Source organism: Arvicanthis niloticus, chromosome 7, assembly GCF_011762505.2.
Source record: "Arvicanthis niloticus isolate mArvNil1 chromosome 7, mArvNil1.pat.X, whole genome shotgun sequence".
Classification (NCBI taxonomy): domain Eukaryota; kingdom Metazoa; phylum Chordata; class Mammalia; order Rodentia; family Muridae; genus Arvicanthis; species Arvicanthis niloticus.
This window is the reverse complement of record NC_047664.1, coordinates 54,767,176-54,785,417: the sequence shown is the minus strand read 5'-3', so window position 1 is coordinate 54,785,417 and position 18,242 is coordinate 54,767,176. Positions and strand designations below refer to the sequence as shown.

The following is an 18,242-nucleotide window of genomic DNA, read 5'->3' as shown; positions in this document are numbered from 1 at the left end:
AAGCTAGGCTCTTCCATCCAGGATGGGAATGGAGCTGTTAAAGACAGCGATGAGGTGGCATCTGTTGGCCAACAGCTTTATGCTGCAGTAGCTCTAAGCAGATAACATTAATAGGAATCACATTTTAGAGTTGTAAATTTGATGTAAAATACTAAATTTGACAATAATTGTATTATAAAGCAAAGATTCTATTTATCAAAGGCTCCTGCCTCTTCTTTGTGTAAGGGGCTCTGAAATTCTTGCTGGTGCCTGCCCCTAGCAATTATCAGACCTTCTCTAAAATTCTGTTTTATTTTTCCATTTTCATAACAACTACATTATGATGTGACATATTTTTTCCAGATATTTTGCTTGAATAAATAAATAGGATATTAAATTCAACTGGGGTATTAGATTATAAATTAGTTCTGTAATAGGCGTCATAATGTTATTTAGATTTTCAGTTTACACAGACCTTGTAGCAACTCCCCAGAGCTATGCTACAGAATTAGAAGTAGATAGAAGTTGATGTAAGAAAATTGGTTTTTGTAATATGCTGATGCCAGTAGAGTTGTACTCTGTGCAAAGGTATTTAAATAGAGCCTTCCTCCTTACTTCATGATGCAGACAAAAGAAGGATAATGACTCCAAATGACAGATTGGTTGATGCTTCTATTGGCCTTGTGCGCAACTAAAATATTTATTCCACAAACTAAGCAGTAGTTACTCAGGAAGCCTAAAATCTTAGGTTTCAGGGCAACCTCATATGGATGGAGATTTCTCCCTCATCTGGTTAGGTAATGAGGCAATCTTATGGCTTGTTTTGGTGACTGCACAGTCCATTAAGTTACACTGAAAGAAAGATGCCTTACCTAGGAACAACTTGTGGTCACTGAAACCATTAGCTTATTGAACTATTGTTTTCCCAACACAAATAGAAAACATGTGCATTTAAGAAAAAAAAAAAAAAAAAAACCAAATGTGTATTTCTCAGAAAAGTCTTAATAGTGACAACGAGCAGAATTTCTCTCTACTTCCTCCTCTTTTCCTTCCTACCTTCCTCCCTTCATGCCTTCTTAACTTCTTACCTTCCCACCCAACTCAGGGTGAACTTGAACTCACAATTCTTGACTTAGCCTCTTGAATGCTGGGATCTTTTCCATTGATAGTAATTAGGATTGGTCGAATTATAGTGTGTGAGACGGATCACATCCACCGCTTGTTTGTGTACACTTCAACAGCAAATACTGAGCTTTGTATTTTCAAATGGGTGGGTGAAATCAAAAAAGGAAGACTCCATGACACAGAAACGGCAGGAAATTCTGTCTTGGTAAAAGTTTTATCAGAACAAGCCATACTCATTCACTTACGCATACATCACCCATGTCTGCTGGTGTATAACAATGGCAGAGTTGAGCAGTTGCCATGGAGACTAGCCTGAAACAGCCATATCTGGTCCATTGCAGAAAATGTTTGTTGACCCCTGCTTTAAACCAAAACAAGGGTGGCCACATCAGGAAGTCCCTTGGTAGGAGGTAATTGAACAGGGAGTAGATATTCTCTGGGATTTCTGGTGATGGTCTTGATTTAAAAAACAAACAGATGAACAACAACAAAGCTGATTTGTATAACAGTATGCTATGAGGGATAAGCTTACTTCTGAGTTTTATGGATACTAGAAGGTGGGTGTTCCATGGGATTTTAAAAAAATATGCCTTACAGAGCAACTGTGTTTTAGAATCTCATCCACAATTCAACAGAGTTGGAAGGGATTCTGAGCTGGGCACGTGAGCCCCAGTCTTTGGGGTCTTTACTTTAAACAACACTAGGAGTTAGGAAAATGTCTGCTTAGGGCCTCAGTTTCTTTATTTGCAAACTAATGTGGACAGTCTTGGTGACCTGGGAGGTAACCAAGGTACCTCTGTGTCTGGCCTTAGCTTGAGAAGGTCCCACTCTCAGGAAAGCATGTGTCTTCTCCCTGGCATCTTAGTTTCTTGCCTCTAAAATTCTGCATTTCATTAAGGGTTCACAAGTCTTGACATGTTTGTAAAGAAAGACACTGCAGGAATTCATATGCCTTGTCTTATAACAAACACGTTGTGAATAACCTATATTTGGAACCCAATTTGTCACAGGGATGCAGGCAGAGTTTTAAGTCTGAGCAGCTTCAGAAATGCAGTATTTTGTTCTTCACGGTAGCTCCCAGGGCTCCCCCACTTTGCACTTTGAAGGGAGTCTTTATTGGAGAAGCTGCTCTCCATTGCCTAAGAAGAGGGGCATTTGCATTAAACGATGCAAGAGATGCATTGTAATTTCATGAGAATTACCCTTTCCAATGAATGTTAGATTAAGAACCAAGTAAAATCCCTTGAAAGTGGCTGGAAGATAAATTAGAGCTGAGCCGCAGTTAGGTAGAACTAAATTTTATTCCTTCCCTTTAAAATGGTTTTTAATTGATTTGGCATACTTTTTAAGTTAATAATGAATACTGTACCTGGGTCTGCATGATCACTCCTGTGAATTAGATCTATGGCGCCTGAAACAGCTTTCTCTTACTGAGGACAGTGATTTTAATGAACAGTCTTTGCTTATTGCACCAATGGAAATGTGTTTCATGGTGGTTCCAGACAGTTCTCTAATTAGCAGTCCAGTCTTTTCTCCCAAATATTTTATCTGAAATGGTATGGAAATGTGGAAAGAGAAGGTGCTTTATCACAACGCTGGGAGGAGGCCTGTTTCACTTTGCATGGAGGTCTTAGAGCTGGGAGAGGCTTGTAAGATGGAAGATCCAGAGATTTATAAAGAGATGGAAGTGGATAAACACAAATAGTCTCTGTGTTGAAATAAGTCACTTTGTGTAGTCTCCCTCCCTCCCTCCCTCCCTTCCTTCTCTCTATCCCTCCCTCCCTCCATCCCTCTGTCTGTCCCTCCCTTCCTTCCCTCCTTCCCTCCCTCTATCCCTCCCTCCCTCCATCCCTCTGTCTGTCCCTCCCTTTCTTCCCTCCTTCCCTCCCTCTATCCCTCCCTCCCTCCATCCCTCTGTCTCATCCTTCCTTCCTTCCTTCCTTCCTTCCTTCCTTCCTTCCTTCCTTCCTTCCTTCCTTCTTTCCTTCCATTCTGGGCATTACATTTCTAAGTTAGATCCCATGGACCGTTTATGTGGGTTATGTTGTGGGAAGAGGTGGGAACTTCATGGCTCCTCTGCTGAGCTCCTTGGGGATGGAGACTTCCTGGTGCTTCTCTACTGCTGGTGGCCGACCACAGCCAGAGTACTGAAGACATGCTTAATGGTCCTGATAGAGCACAAATAAAGGGTCAAGAGAAGATGAGCCAAGATACACATTCTCAAGAGCTGAAAATGTGAAACAGGACATAGCTTCCTACCTAGCCATCAACATTGAGTGAGAGGGGACATAAAGCTCATTTAGAAAAAGTGAAGGAGAAAGGGTACATTTATTTTGAAGAATATGGTATTTTTTAGAGATAGCTAGAAAATGGCATTTAGCATGTTCAATGTTAAATGAAACACTGGATTTCTATTATTTAGAGTTTGAGCTTGAAAGTTTAGGAAAGTGATGTGTCTATTAATATAAAATAATAATAACCATGTTGTATTGAAGACTTCCCATGTTCTCTATACTAGGCTAAGCATTGCACACAAAGTGATTGCTAGATCTACCGTTACAGCCCTCGGAAATAGCTATTCTTGTTTTCCATGAAAAGTTTACATTTCTTTATTTCAGAGTGGGATTGTGTGACATTGAACATGTGGAGGTCAGAGGACAGCATGTTTGAGTCAGTTCTCTCTACCCTGTGGTACCTGAACATCAAACTCAGATTGTCAGGCGTTGGTGGCAAGCACCTTCATGCAACTGAGCCATCCCACTGATCCCTGTCTTCCATTTTAAAGGACAGAAAACAGAGGCACAGAGAGATTACCTTTATTTAAATTCAAGTGCTCAGAAAGTGACAGAGCAAAGATTAAAATCTTTGGAGAGTAACTCCAACTCTCACGCTGTTCCAGTTGTGCTGGGAGATTGGGCTCACACTATTATTAAATTGCAGCCAGGGTTAGGGCAGAACCCAAGAGCGGCTAGCTCCCATCATGCACTTGGAGAAGGAGACTGCTGCATGCTCTCCAGCTACCAAACTGTAATTAAAATTATCATACAGTATAATGATTTCTAATACATTTCAGAACAAATCACCATCTTATATCTGACATGTTGTTAATGTTTACTACCGTAATTACCAATTTGAAATATAAGGCAGCAATTTTTATTAGTGTTTGGTTATGTGTAATTATGTCAAATATGAGGCTGCAATTTAGATGGGACTGTATTAGCTGTGATCGTGCAGAATGATGATACTGTATATTTGACATCCTGAGTGTTTTATATATCTATAGATTTTCCCCCCTCTAAACCATAAACAATCGTTTAAAGATAATTCAAGGGTTATTTATACTGGTTTTCATTTTAAACATTTTAGAACATAGGAATATACATAGTCAAAATGGGAACTACAGAGTCAGGCTTACCCTGAAAGGGATGCAAGGCCTCATCAGGACTATGCTATTTGATTTCTACCCCTCTACCTGATGCTTCAGAAAATTACTTTAAAAAGTGAAGTGCCAGTGCTGACTCACAGTTTTGTAGGTTTCAACTCAGGTTGCTTGGCTCTTCTGCTTCAGGGCCTGTGGAGGCAAAACATCTTGATAGGGGGATCTACTCACTTCATGCGGCAGGAAGCAGACAAAGGGCAATGGGCTGGGGTCCTAATGCCTTCAGGGACATGTCCCTAATGACCTAACTTACTTCTAGCAAGGCCCACTTCCTCAAGGCTCCACTACCTGACAATACCTTCTCAGGCTTGGTGTCAAGCCTTTAATTCACAGGCCTTTAGCAGACACGCAGGTAAAACACAGCATCTATAAAATTAGTAGTGTATTTAATGAGACAGTTTAATTATTCTTGTTTTTTTTTTTTTTTTTTTTGTCTCCATAGTGGTAGTTCCAAATCTCCAGAGAGAAAAAAACCAATAGATATTCTACATACACAAAGGCGTTCACACACACACACACACACACACACACACACACACACACACACATACTGATTTATTGATTGATTTTTACGTATAGCTTATAAAGTCTTAGAAGTCCCCCAAACTTACAGCCTATGGTCCGAGACTCAAGTTTCTTCTACAAGTCTCAGTGACAAGAAAGTCTAAGGCATAAGAACCAGGAGGATGGTGGTGTAGGCTCTGGTCCAGGCCTAAAGGCAGATGAGCCAGGCCCAGCTAGGAGATCTCCAGGCAGAGAAGAATTCTCTCTCTTAGCCTTTTGTTTTATTCATGCCTTCAGTGGCTTGAGTGAAGACTTCTTTGCTTTGGGAAGGCTTGCCTCATTCACTAACCCACTGCTCCAGATCAGAAGTTGACCTCATTGAGAAACACCCTCACAAACATGCTTGGAGTCATGCTGAACCATGTAGCTGGGCAGCCACATTAACCCCTGAAATTGACACCCTGTATATTTTCTCACAAATAAGTTCTATTAGGTCTATTTTAGAGCAAAGAAAAAAAAATCACCTTTAGCGGTCTGAGGGAGGTTTTATGCAAGTTTGTGCAAATTCACTCATGAGAGGGAAATTTGGAACTTGCACTGAAGAATTCTTTTTTTCAAATTTATTTATTTTATGTCTATGAGTACACTGTAGATGTGTCTTCAGACACACCAGAGGAAGGCATTGGATCCCATTACAGATCTGCTTTTCTCCTTTTATATTTACATATTATTCCATGTTACAGTTTTCTGAAAAGTCTCCACCCTATTAACATACTTCAGAATTTGGTGATCAAAATGTCCACATGTTAACATTTCAATGCTGATAGTAAAACAAAATGTAAAACCACAATCCTGGAAAGTTATTATTATTATTTTTTTTGTGAATCATCACATGATATAAAAGAAATATTTTAGATTTTGAAAGATTAATTATAACCCTTAAAAACACTGCCTTAAAATTACAAAGCAATTGATTGCTATCAGAGAAATGACTTCCCAGTGAAGAGACTTCTGTCTTCGATATTTTCAAATTGTATTTTATCTTTCTTTATTGATCCAAAGCTTAAGTAATACACTCCTGTGTCATAGAAGGTTATTCTCCTTGGGTCCTACTTGGTATCTATTGAAATCCTTTCAATAAAAATGTCTTCACAGTCACCCCTTATTACTTGTCTATGAGGTCCATGGCTAGCTACCTGAAGGTCATCTATTCTGGTTTCTTCAGAGGTGAGGGCTTGCTGACCAGCCACCACTGGGATAGGGTTTTGTCACCAAGATAACATTAAGAACCAAACAAAGCAAGGTTTGAGCATGCATTTGTTGAAACTAACCTTGCTGGGCAAATATTGATTGAACTCAGAGCAGTGGATAATGTAAAGTTGTTCTGTTTCAACCAAGGATGCCAAACCAGAGAATACTGGACAATAACCCATCCTTTCAGCCAACATGGGGGAAAAAAGAAAATATTTTGTTTATGATCACTTTGGTGAATTTATAGTAGGAACTCAACATGTTGGCTTAAAAGGTGTATATGTTGGAGCTAGAGAGATGGTTCAGTGACTAAGCGTGGGCATCTTCTTGCAGAGGACTTGAGTTTGGTTTCCACATCCATGTTAGGTAACTCAAAGCCACTTGTAACTCCAGATCCAAGGAATCTCATGCTGCCTTCTGGTCTCCCAGGACACAAATACTCACACACAGCTATGTGCACATGCACACATAAACATGCAATTAAAAATAAAATTGTAAAAATGCACATACTAACATCCAAAATACCAAGGAACACAGCAAAATTTCTGTTTTAATAAATCAAAGTTATTTACATTTCCACATATTTGATTATTTGTTTCAAGTGTTCCCCCATCGAGGAGACACGAACAAACCCTGTCAAGGATTGTCCTGAAAAAGAGACTCATAAATCCTTTAACCTAATTCTGCAATTGATCCCCTAAGAAAAGTTAAATAGCACCATTGTTTGTACATTGCTCGATCACCACAAAGATAATTCTTTTATAAATACAGATGGCACCCTTGTGGAAATGACATGACAGTAAGTAGATGCCAACAGAAAAAAAATAAAAAATGAAATTGACATGCTGATTAGCTGGCGACATAGAGTTCAGGAGAATTATGCTTCTCTTTCTGTGTACCTTATTTGAACTTGTAATGCCCTGTTTTTATTCTGGTTTTTAATACTTGTTCTTTTTTGAATGTAAAAAGAGTAAAATAATAAGAATTTGATTGTCTTGAGGTTGCAATGCTCATTACGGGCTGGTGGGGAATCAGCTTGTGAAAGTTTCTTACTATCTTTTCCTACTGTCTTCCCACCCAGACCTTTTTTCTTTTTTTCTTTTTTCTTTTTTCTTTTTTCTTTTTTCTTTTTTCTTTTTTTTTGTATCAGCCGATGAAGCTGCAGCAATTGCCAGAGGGCCAAAACCACAGCACTAGGCTCATAAGGACCAAAATATGAATCAGTGATTATGATTCCAGCCAATTGTTGATATAAAAATGACTTCTATTTATTCAGGACCTAGTATGTATCAACTGAGGACCCAGTATGTGTCACTTCACAGAAACCATTCTAGATATGGTTTTTTTTTTTGCTGGAACTTTTTTTAAATTTGTTTCCTGTGGCTTATACAGTTCCAAATTACGATCGCATCTTCCCTTTCTAAAATCAGTTTAACAAAATATGTGCAGAGGAGCAAACCTGGGCATCACAACCACAAAGTGGAGGCGGTTTGCATACCAGCACTGAATTTCCCATGTCTGATCCTGTGTTTGTTGGTGGATGGCATGTCGAGCAATGTTGCCCAACCTCTCAGAAACAGCACGTGAATAATCCCGTAATCAGTGTAATGTATTCTGCTCTGGGAGTAATCAAGTCATTGAGCTTTGAAGTAAGATCCAATTTTTGGAAAGTGGCTGATGAATGCACTTTTCTGTATTCAGAGGAGGCTGAGGTACCTGGACTATTTGGGTCTTCTGGTTGAATAAGGGGGGAAAAAGCACTTGAGGAAACTCAAGTGGACTATTCTAAAAATAATCTAAGGTTCGGGATATATTTTCCTAGCGGCATAGTATGCAATTTGAGATTTTAAAATTAAACATGTCTGTGTGCTTCTGAATTTTAGATGACAGAGAGAGAGAGAGAGAGAGAGAGAGAGAGAGAGAGAGAGAGAGAGAGAGAGAGAGAAAGAGAGATTGCTTAGCTGGGAGGGAGGGGTGCGGGAGATTTGTCTGAGGATCTTACTTTCCCCTCCTAGGCTGTTCTTTCTCTGGATTTTTGCAGGTAGAGTCCTCCTTGTTATTCATGTCTTAACTTAGAAGTTCCTGCTTCAGACATTTCTTCCCTGAGTTTATTTGCTTTGCCCTGAGCCATAAAACCAGAGTTACCGTTTCCTTCCCTCTCCTGCCCTGTCTCCCTTCCAGCTCTTTCTTGCTGCTGTCTTCCCCCTTCTCTCCCCACCTCTCTTCATTCTTTTCTTACCAACCCTCCTCTCTTCTCTCTCGTCCTTTCTTTCCTTTCCTCCTCCTGGCTTCCCTCCTGCTTTCTTTCTTTTTTCTTTTTCTGTATGTACACATGTGTGAGTGTGGAGAACAGAAAACAATGTTTACTGTCACATCTAAGGTTCCAACCAGTCTCCTCCTGTCCCCATTTTGTTTTGAGTTAGATTTCTTACTAATGTGTAACTCAGGGATCTGCCGGTTTCCGACCACCCAGCACTGAAGTTACCACCCTCTTGGCTTTTATTTTATTTTATTCTTTCCTGAGTCAGGGTTAAAGCCAGGTTCTCATGCTTGTAAGCAACTCAGTCACCTCTCAAGTCCTTCTTCTTAATTATCACCAAGGAAAATTCTTACAGGCTTGTGCTTGCTCATTTGGCCTCCTCGGGAGATGATGGGCTCCTGGAAAGAGAAACAAGGGGCTGCTCGCCTTGGTACTGACAGCCATGTGATAGTTCTTGGGGGCACTGGTGAAAAGACTGACCTACTGAATGAATGGGGATTCTAACCCAGGAGCTCCATAATTCTGGGACATAGGCAGCTGCCTCCACCTGTCAGTTCCATTGCTAAGTGGTTCTAAGAAGCTGGAAGCATTTTTCCTACTACACTCTTTCTATCATTATAGTGCAAACCAGCCCTAGAGTTTCATACACGGGGACCAGGCTTCCTAGATCCGTTTGATTCCAGGTTGGAGGCTGCAGCTAATTGGGCAGCTTCTGTTCTCAGGCAGGCTACAAGCTGGTAGTCAGGGGATAAAGTGTTCGTGGGTGCAGTCTATCCTTGGTTCCCTTGGCTTAGCATTCTAAATCCTGGTCATGCCAGAGCCCTTGGATGGTCTAGCAGTTGTCTCTTACAGTGCTGCACTGACCACTCTCCCTTGCTTGTTTCTGCATTTTTTCATTTCACACTCTCTCTTCATTCCTTTACTTCCTTCATCTCCCCACTCTTTGTCCCTCTCTCCCTTCATCTCCCCTCACTATCAATCTCTCTCCCCCTTTGTATTCTGTCTCAGAGAATGGAGCAGAGGCTTGTCCTGCCTTGGCTGCTAAGCACAGGAGGAATGAGGTCAGCCCAAGTTCTCCCTTCTCCCTCATATCTATTTCCTGTTCTAATATTACGAAAAGCATCCATGAAGGTCCATCCATGAAAATTTTTGTGTAAAAGCTAGAAATGTTTGGACTAATCATTGGTGTTAATAAATGATTAATAAATAATTATTAAGTAATAAATATAAATACATAAATGAAGGGGTTTAACACCTCTTCATTTTATCCCCTACCCTTAGATATTTTGCTCATGAAAGTAATGCATGCTCACCGAGAACCACTGAACTAATACAACCTTGGGTGTGGCTCCAAGCAGAAGACTTTCTAGGCGTATCTAGAAGGGGATTTGGCTTTCAAGAGAGTAATTAGCACAACTATTTTAAGAGGTTATTTGCTGTGGAAAGTGGGAGAATTACCTGTCCAGGGGAATGTGAAATGTTTAAATGTTGGCATTTCCCCGATTGCTCTATGGTCCTGGAATAATGACTCTTTTATAAGAAAAGGAAGAGAAGTTACTGGGGTCCAGTGGTTAGTAATCACCACTGTGAGGCTTTCTTGGTTTGTAGAAAATATGTACAAGTGTGTGTTTTCAAAGAAAGCCACCGGAGCACACCAGAACCAAATGGATTCACATTTCTTTTTCTTTTTTCTTTTCTTTCTTTCTTTTTTTTTTTTTTTAAAGGAGACACAAACAATGTTTCTCCAAGTCTATTCCACAGAATAGCTATCAAATGTGATCTTTTCATGTCCAAGGGTTCTGGCTGATATACATTGGGGAGTCATTCTTAATGCCATTGTTGACATTTCTTGTGGGTACATGGTGTCAAAGGGAACATTCTTTCATTTTTTTATTGTTTCTAGAATGTATACAACTATGGACTATTTTTTTAAAGTAATATTTGTTGCTGGAATTTCCAACCCCGATAATCCCATATAAAAACCACACAAGCCAGTTATTATAATTTTAAGCTATATGCCTAGATTAGGCGGATCTAACACTATACTAACTTAGTCCACAGTTATAAGACCCCTTGCTACTTATGGTTTTTCTTGGCCACGTGGTTCTGGTCCATCCTCCTCCTCCTCCTCTTTTTCTTTCTCCCTCTCCTCCTCCTTCTCCTTCTCCATCCTCTCTTCTTCCCCTCTTGTCCTCTTTTGCCTCTCTCCCTGCCCCTGCTCTCAAACCTCCAGTCCCACCTTGTGATCATGACAAGGGAAACAGTTCTGTACATATTTAGCACAGATGAACATTTTATTTTTATGGTTTGTGATTTATTGTTCAATTTATAGGTGTAGAATCCATGAATGTAGAGGCTGAAAGGCTGACTGACTGACTGTATGTATGTATGTATGTATGTATGTATGCATGTATGTATGCATGTATTGTCTATCTGTCTGTTTATCATCAACACCATCATCATTATCTGTTATCTATTTATAATCTACCTATATATCCACCTATCCATCCACCTGTCTATCTTCTATCTAAATGTTGATTTCATGACCTGAAACATAGCTGGAGCCCAGTGACAAATATTTCTTGGCATGAAATGGAAATAAAACCTATCTGAAACACGCAAATGTCTGTGCAATCCTTAACGTTCTCTGCTCTTTTCCATTGTGTTTTTCAATCTTGCACATGTGTTTACTCGCTTGCTTGCTACTGGAGTGTCTCCTCACCTCTGAGTATAAGACTCTGTGTGGGGAAAGATCTCTAGGTCATTTGTCAACCACTGTAGATCTACAGTAGATGATCTGTAAATATTTGGTGGAGAAATAAACAGACTAATGCAAGTTTTTATTACTACTTCAGCTTCCTGGAAGCGCCTCAGATTGCTTTTTTTTATTCATCTACTTCTCTCTCAGGAGTGGTTAAAATCTACTTAGGGCTGTAAATAAAGAAAGTCTTCATTCCTAGCCATTCCATGTGGCAAACACTGAAGTGTGAGTGCATGGGTTCTGGATGCACTATGGAGACAGTCGTGGTCTTGTCTATAGGCAGAAGTGAAGCCATAGGGACAATATAAAAGGTCACCACTCTGCTTTGTGCTTTACCTTATGACTTTCATCGCACAAATCTTTTCTGCAAAATCCCAAAGCCCCTCCAACCCCATCCCTGCCCCAAGTATAAGCTCTTCTGTCAATCTTCCCAAGCCACACCCTGCTTGGCTCCTTAACCCAGAATAGAGATTTCATACCATTAATGTTTTCTGCAGTCCTCTACATACTGTTCTTGGAAGGGGCCTGTTGATTTTGCCAGAGAACCTGGAGGATGCAGAAAGGCAAAGACTCCCCACCCCTGAAGAATTACTGTCTTGTAAACCTCATGGGTTATTGTGTGGTGCTTAGGCAAGAGTAAAAGGTTGAATATGATTTTTCTTTAATCTTTGAAATTTAGAAAAATATCTGTTACTGCCCTTTTTGCCCCTGCTTGCCAACTCATTAGAACTCACCTCCCCCCATTTTTTCCCTTCTCCCCTCTCCATTTCTCTCTCCACATATGCACATATCATGACTCTATGGCAGAAGGATGATTTAGTGACAACAACCTTCATTTCTGCAGAACCACCAGAAAAGAACACAGGACTCTGACCCCAGGAGAAATGCTGAGCTGAGTTGAAAGGCACTCTGCCAAGATGTTTTCCCTCCCCACTGGTAGAGACAGAAAGAGCCAGCCCTGATTGGATTAGTACTGCCCACAAGCACTTTAATCTCAACTGCTGCTACCTGGGGAGGGGAGGCAGTGTCTGACTTGTGGGAGGTGGGAGGCTCTCAGATACTGAGCCTCTTAGCAGCTAGGGCTCCTGCAGAGAATATTAAAGGGCTCACTCCAAAGATAAAACAGGGGATCCCTAAGAATGAGTCTGTGGATGGTCTGGATCCTGTGGGTTATAATTGTTAAAACAGACTTTGAACATATACAGCCTGGTGGTGGCAGGTTGTACATCAGGAGCTGATTCTATTCAGAGGATGAATGGAAGCTTGAAAGGGTTAGATATGAGGGGGTTGAGGCAAGAGCTCAGTCACTGAAGTGCTTGCTTTGCAATTATAAAGACCTGAGTTTGATGCCCAGAACTTAGATAAAAAGCCAGGCATGTTGATGAGCACTTACAATCCTAAAGCTGGTGAGCTGGTAAAAGATGAATCCTGGAAGGTCACTGGCCAGCTCTCCTAGCCTCCTTGTGAGTCCCAGGCCAATGAAAGATACCATCTCTCAAAAAACAGGCTGTCCAGCTCCTGAGGAAGGATATCTGAAGTTGTTCTCTGACCCCTACATGCATGCACAGGAACACACAGACACACACAGACACACAGACACACACACAGACACACACACAGACACATACACACAGACACATACACACACAGACACACATACACATACACACATACACACATACAGACACACATACACATACACACATACACACAGACACATACACACACAGACACATGCATAGACACATACACACACAGACACACACAGACACACAGACACACACAGACACACACAGACACACAGACACACACAGACACACACAGACACACAGACACACACACATACACACATACACACACAGACACACACACATACACACAGACACACATAGACACACACAGACACACACACAGACACAGACACACATACACACACAGACACACACACATACACACACAGACACACACACATACACAGCCACACACAGACACACACACAGACACACACACAGACACACACACAGACACATACACACAGACACATACACACACAGACACATACAGACAGACACATAGACACACACACACATATACACATACACACATACTCAGACACATACACACACAGCCACACACAGCCACACAGCCACACACAGACACACACACAGACACACACACAGACACACACACAGACACATACAGACAGACACATACACACACAGAACACACACATACACACATACACACATACTCAGACACATACACACACAGACACACACATAGACACATACACACACAGACATACACAGACACACAGACACACACATACACACATACACACACAGACACACACATAGACACACACAGACACACATAGACACACACATAGACACACACATAGACACACATAGACACACACAGACACACATAGACACACAAATAGACACACACATACACACATACACACACATATAGACACACAAATAGACACACACAGACACACACACAGACACACACAGACACACACATACACACACATATAGACACAGACACACACACAGACACACACACACAGACACATCCATAGACACACACAGACACACAAACACACTCAGACACACACCCATAGACACACACCCATACACACCCATACACACACAGACACACACAGACACACAGACACACACACACACACACACACACACACACAAAGGTACACGCTACATTGAGTGCAAAGGTAGGAGGATGGAGGTAAAAATAGTGCTGGATTATAAAGAAGGATCTCTCTGAACAACCAGAGGCAGCGAGCTAGAAGAAGAAAGGAATGGGAGAAAGAATGAATGAGAAACAAAGGGGAGAAACGCCAGAAACACAATCAAAAGAATTTGTCCGATTACATGCTGATGTCTCATGTTAAAGTAGTTGAATTAGTGAAAGTCCATTCTAGGAACACAGTTTATTTCTTTGACCACTCTGAATAAATAAAATAAAACAAAATATAAATAAATAAAAGAAATCACAAGAGATGACAAGTATATACAAAGCAAAACAGCAGAATAGAATACATTTTGAGACCCTAAAGGCTGGACCACTTGTTCTTTAGGCTCAGTGAGAGAGGGATGCGAGCACTGTGATTAAAGAAGCTGGTTCAATGGACGGCACATAGAGAGTACATGGCATTGGTGTCTGTGATGGATGATACAGCAATGAGTGATAGAGGCCAGGGCAGAGAGACAAGTAATAACTGGAACATTCTTGACCATGTGAGGACTTTCCCAGCAGGGTGAAAGGTTGGGAAGTGGGGAGTAGATTTCTGACTCCTAGAGGGATTCTTCTCTCTCTTTCTCTTTTTCCCAAACTCTCCACTTTTGAGTACAATATGCTTTTTAAGAGATTTGCTTATTTTAATTTCATGTGTATGAGTGTTTTGTCCCATGTCTATGAGTACCACATGTATGCCGTGGTCACAGAGGTCAGAAAAAGGCAGTAGATCTCTTGGAACTGGAGTCATAGATGACTGTGAGCCACAGTGTAGATGATGGGGACCAAACCTGGGTCCTCCGAAAGAACAGCAAGGACTCCTAACTACTGAACCATCTCTTTGAGTTTCTAACATGCTTTAAAAAAGATAGTCTTCACTTTCTCATTGAAGATGTTATAGGTACACACAATGCATTTTGCTTATACCCAGCCCCACTTTTCTTTTTCTCCTGGACACCCCACCTTCCAACATTTCCACTGTCCAACTTCATGTCGTTTTTTTAAAAAAATCTAATTAGTTTAGGTAGTACTGTTTCCATACACTCAGGGGTGGGAACATTTACTGGAACATGGACAGCTGTCTAAGTAGCTTTAACTGCCAATTGAACATAATCCAGAGTCAACAGAGAAGGATTCTTGACTATGGGATTGTCCGGATCAGATTGACTGGAGAACATGTCAGACAGGGTTTCTCTGTATAGCCTTGGCTGTCCTGGAACTCACTCGGTAGACCAGGCTGGCCTCGAACTCAGAAATCCACCTGCCTCTGCCTCCCAAGTGCTGGGATTAAAGGCGTGCGCCACCACCGCGCGTGCGCCACCACCGCCCGGCTTTTTTTTTTTTTTCCCCACAAGATGCGGGGAAACGGGACGGCGGGACTCGAACCCGCATACCAAGAGCCGAGCCACCGGCGGTTCGCTGGGAGAGATGTCTTGATGTGCCTTTTAGGGGTGGCAACATTGCCTCAGAAGGTTGTTCTGGGCTGTGGAAAGCTGGATAAGCATGACTCTATATGTGAGCCTGCAACCATTGTTTCTTTGTGGTTTCTGCTTTAAGTTTCTGCTTGACTTCCTGTCCTGACCTCTCTCAATGACAGATTGTGACCTGGACGTGTAAGCTAAAAACAATTCTTTCATTTCCTGAGTTGCTACTTGCCAGTGTTTTATCAGAGCAACTGAAAAATAACTACAACAGAAATCTACTAGTGGCCATATTCCTGAAGAAAAATACCTCTTCATCCTCTGGTGAGCTCCAGCTCCCAGTAGCTCCTCAATTAGGAGTGGGTCTTGTGAGCTCCTCTCTAATCCTTACTAGAATATTGACTAGCTTGATCTTGTAGTAGGCCTGTTCTGGCAACTACAGATGCTGTGAGCTCCCGAGGTGATGGCCTTGTCATATGCAGAAGACAGTGATTTCCAGAGATGCTCTTTAATCTCTGTCTATCCCAAATTTTCTGCCATCTCTTCCTTAATGCCCTCTTAGCCTTGGGTGTGTGCAGGATGGGATGATGGAAGTCCAGTTAGGACTGAGCACTGGAGTAATTCTTATGAAATCAAATCAGGAGTGTGGACAGGGTCAGATCTCCCGAGAATGGGAATTTCCCATCCTTCTGGGTTCCAGAGATATACACACACACGAGTTAAGTGGGAAACGTTACCCAGGAGTTGCAAGGTGGAAATCCATAGCTATTATTTTTGTGGCCTCTAGCTATAAAAGCTAGCAGGTGAAGATAGTCTAGAGACCCAAAGTGGGGAAAATGACATTTTAGCATTTTTGTCAGGTAGGCAATTTAAAAATAAACTTGAATTCAATGTATACCATTAATGCTAGAGGTTCTGTTATAACGATGCCAAAATGCCTTCTTCTTACTGGCAGGTAAAAAGTAAAAATCTATGTTGTAGGGGGTGGGGAACCTTATACAGAACAGGCTTATATGACGGTGAGGTGACAGCAGCCTACAAAGCCACTGAAATCAAACCAAGACTGCGCCCTGCAGAATTAGCACCGTAACCTATGTCAGAGACTTGCTATTATCCTAATATCAGCTTTTGGATTCTGTCCAGTCCCATTAGTAATTCCCATGTTGATCGCTCTGTTACTCGTGAACGTTAATTGCTTCTAAATCTCTTTGGATGTTCAGATGCTTGGAAAAAAATTCTGACTGGCAAAGGTGTGAGTTTTATTAATGTGGAAGCAAACAGGAAATCTGTTTAGAGACCTGAGTGAAGAGTCTGTGACTGAAGAGCCTGTGAGTGGCAGAGGTGGCAATGCTCTTCAAATGTCTGTCACATGTTAGCAGTGTGAGAGTGGGGGATGGGGCACAGCTCAGCAGAGATCTCTCTGGTGTTCCTTTAAAGCTTGAATGCATTTAGATAAGCCTAAGTGATCAAATTGTGCCCCCAAGGGTCCCTTCTTCACTTGGTTTGAAATGGTGACCTTGGTGACCTTGGGGACCTTGGGGACCTTGGGGACCTTGGTGACCTTGGGACCTTTGAGGTAAATTTGTGCTTAGTTAGAGCTATCAAATCAAGAGACGCAGAAAGGTTTGGATACGATTTGGTCTGTCACTCTGTCATTGATCTTCTCGGCTTCTGAAATAGGAGAAAGCTGGGAAATTTGCACTGGCAGTTTCCACACTTTACATATTGGGGAACAAGGGGCAATGGAGAGAAAGAGGAGAGGGCTGCAAAGGGGCAGTGAAGAGCTGGCCAAGCAAGGGGTTCACTCAACATTTGGTCCAGTGATCAAGAGAAGAGAAAATAAAAGATAAAATGGATGTTTATTCTGCTTTGTTTTGGAACCATCTTCATGAACGTTAGAGAAGTTTATGTTTTTCTTTTGGATGGTACAAAACATCTATTACTTAATATTGACATTCATTCATTACCAATTATGACAGTAAGTACCCCAGTGAGAGGGAAAAGAGGTGGATCAGAAAGGAGAACCAAGACCCATCATGTTTTGTTGATTACGCATATGGTTTCTTTTGGTCCTAAATTTAGCAGACAACAAAATATGCTTTGCTTGGTTTCTGTTGTAGTAGGCAGACATAGAAAAACAAAGAGATGGGCCATATATAACAGGGGCATGGTAAGTCTGAGAAATAAGGAGAAGACAGAGAGGGGAAAAAGTGTATGATGTGTTGCAATTCCTCTAGTTGTAATTGGAGGCAGTTTCAGGGGTGGGTCTTTAGTCAGTGATCCTATTGAAGAGGTGGGTAACCTACAATGCCTCTGTAGCAGAGGAACAGATTTTTAAAAAGAGTGGAAATACTTGGATATCTGAGGAGAGAAGAGATCAGTGTTGCATGGGTGAATATAGAGAAGGCCACATGAGACTGTGACCCTGAAATCATATGTGTTTGAAACTTTAGATTCATACTTTCTAGGAAAACTATGTTTTATCATTTCTGATAGCATGGCTTATATGTAGAACTCAGATTCACCATTTTGAAGATTTTTTCCTAAATATACTCTCTTTACAAGTGCCCATGACTTACTAGGAGTGTCCAGAAACGTACAGAACATTCTGGAAGACTTCTGATCATGGTGATTACATCTGCATTAACGTCACCAAACCACAGGATTAAAATTTTCCTCACGGCAAGACCACATTCTTGTGTCTTCTAAGAAGCCACATTTGAAGATAAACCTCCTCGTAGT

General features: G+C 41.3%; 1 protein-coding gene across 1 annotated transcript in view; it reads left to right on the top strand.

Annotated features, from left to right (window-relative positions):
• Ppargc1a (PPARG coactivator 1 alpha) overlaps positions 1 to 18,242 on the top strand; it is a 630,627-nt gene that overhangs the window by 172,979 nt on the left and 439,406 nt on the right. The window lies entirely within an intron of this gene.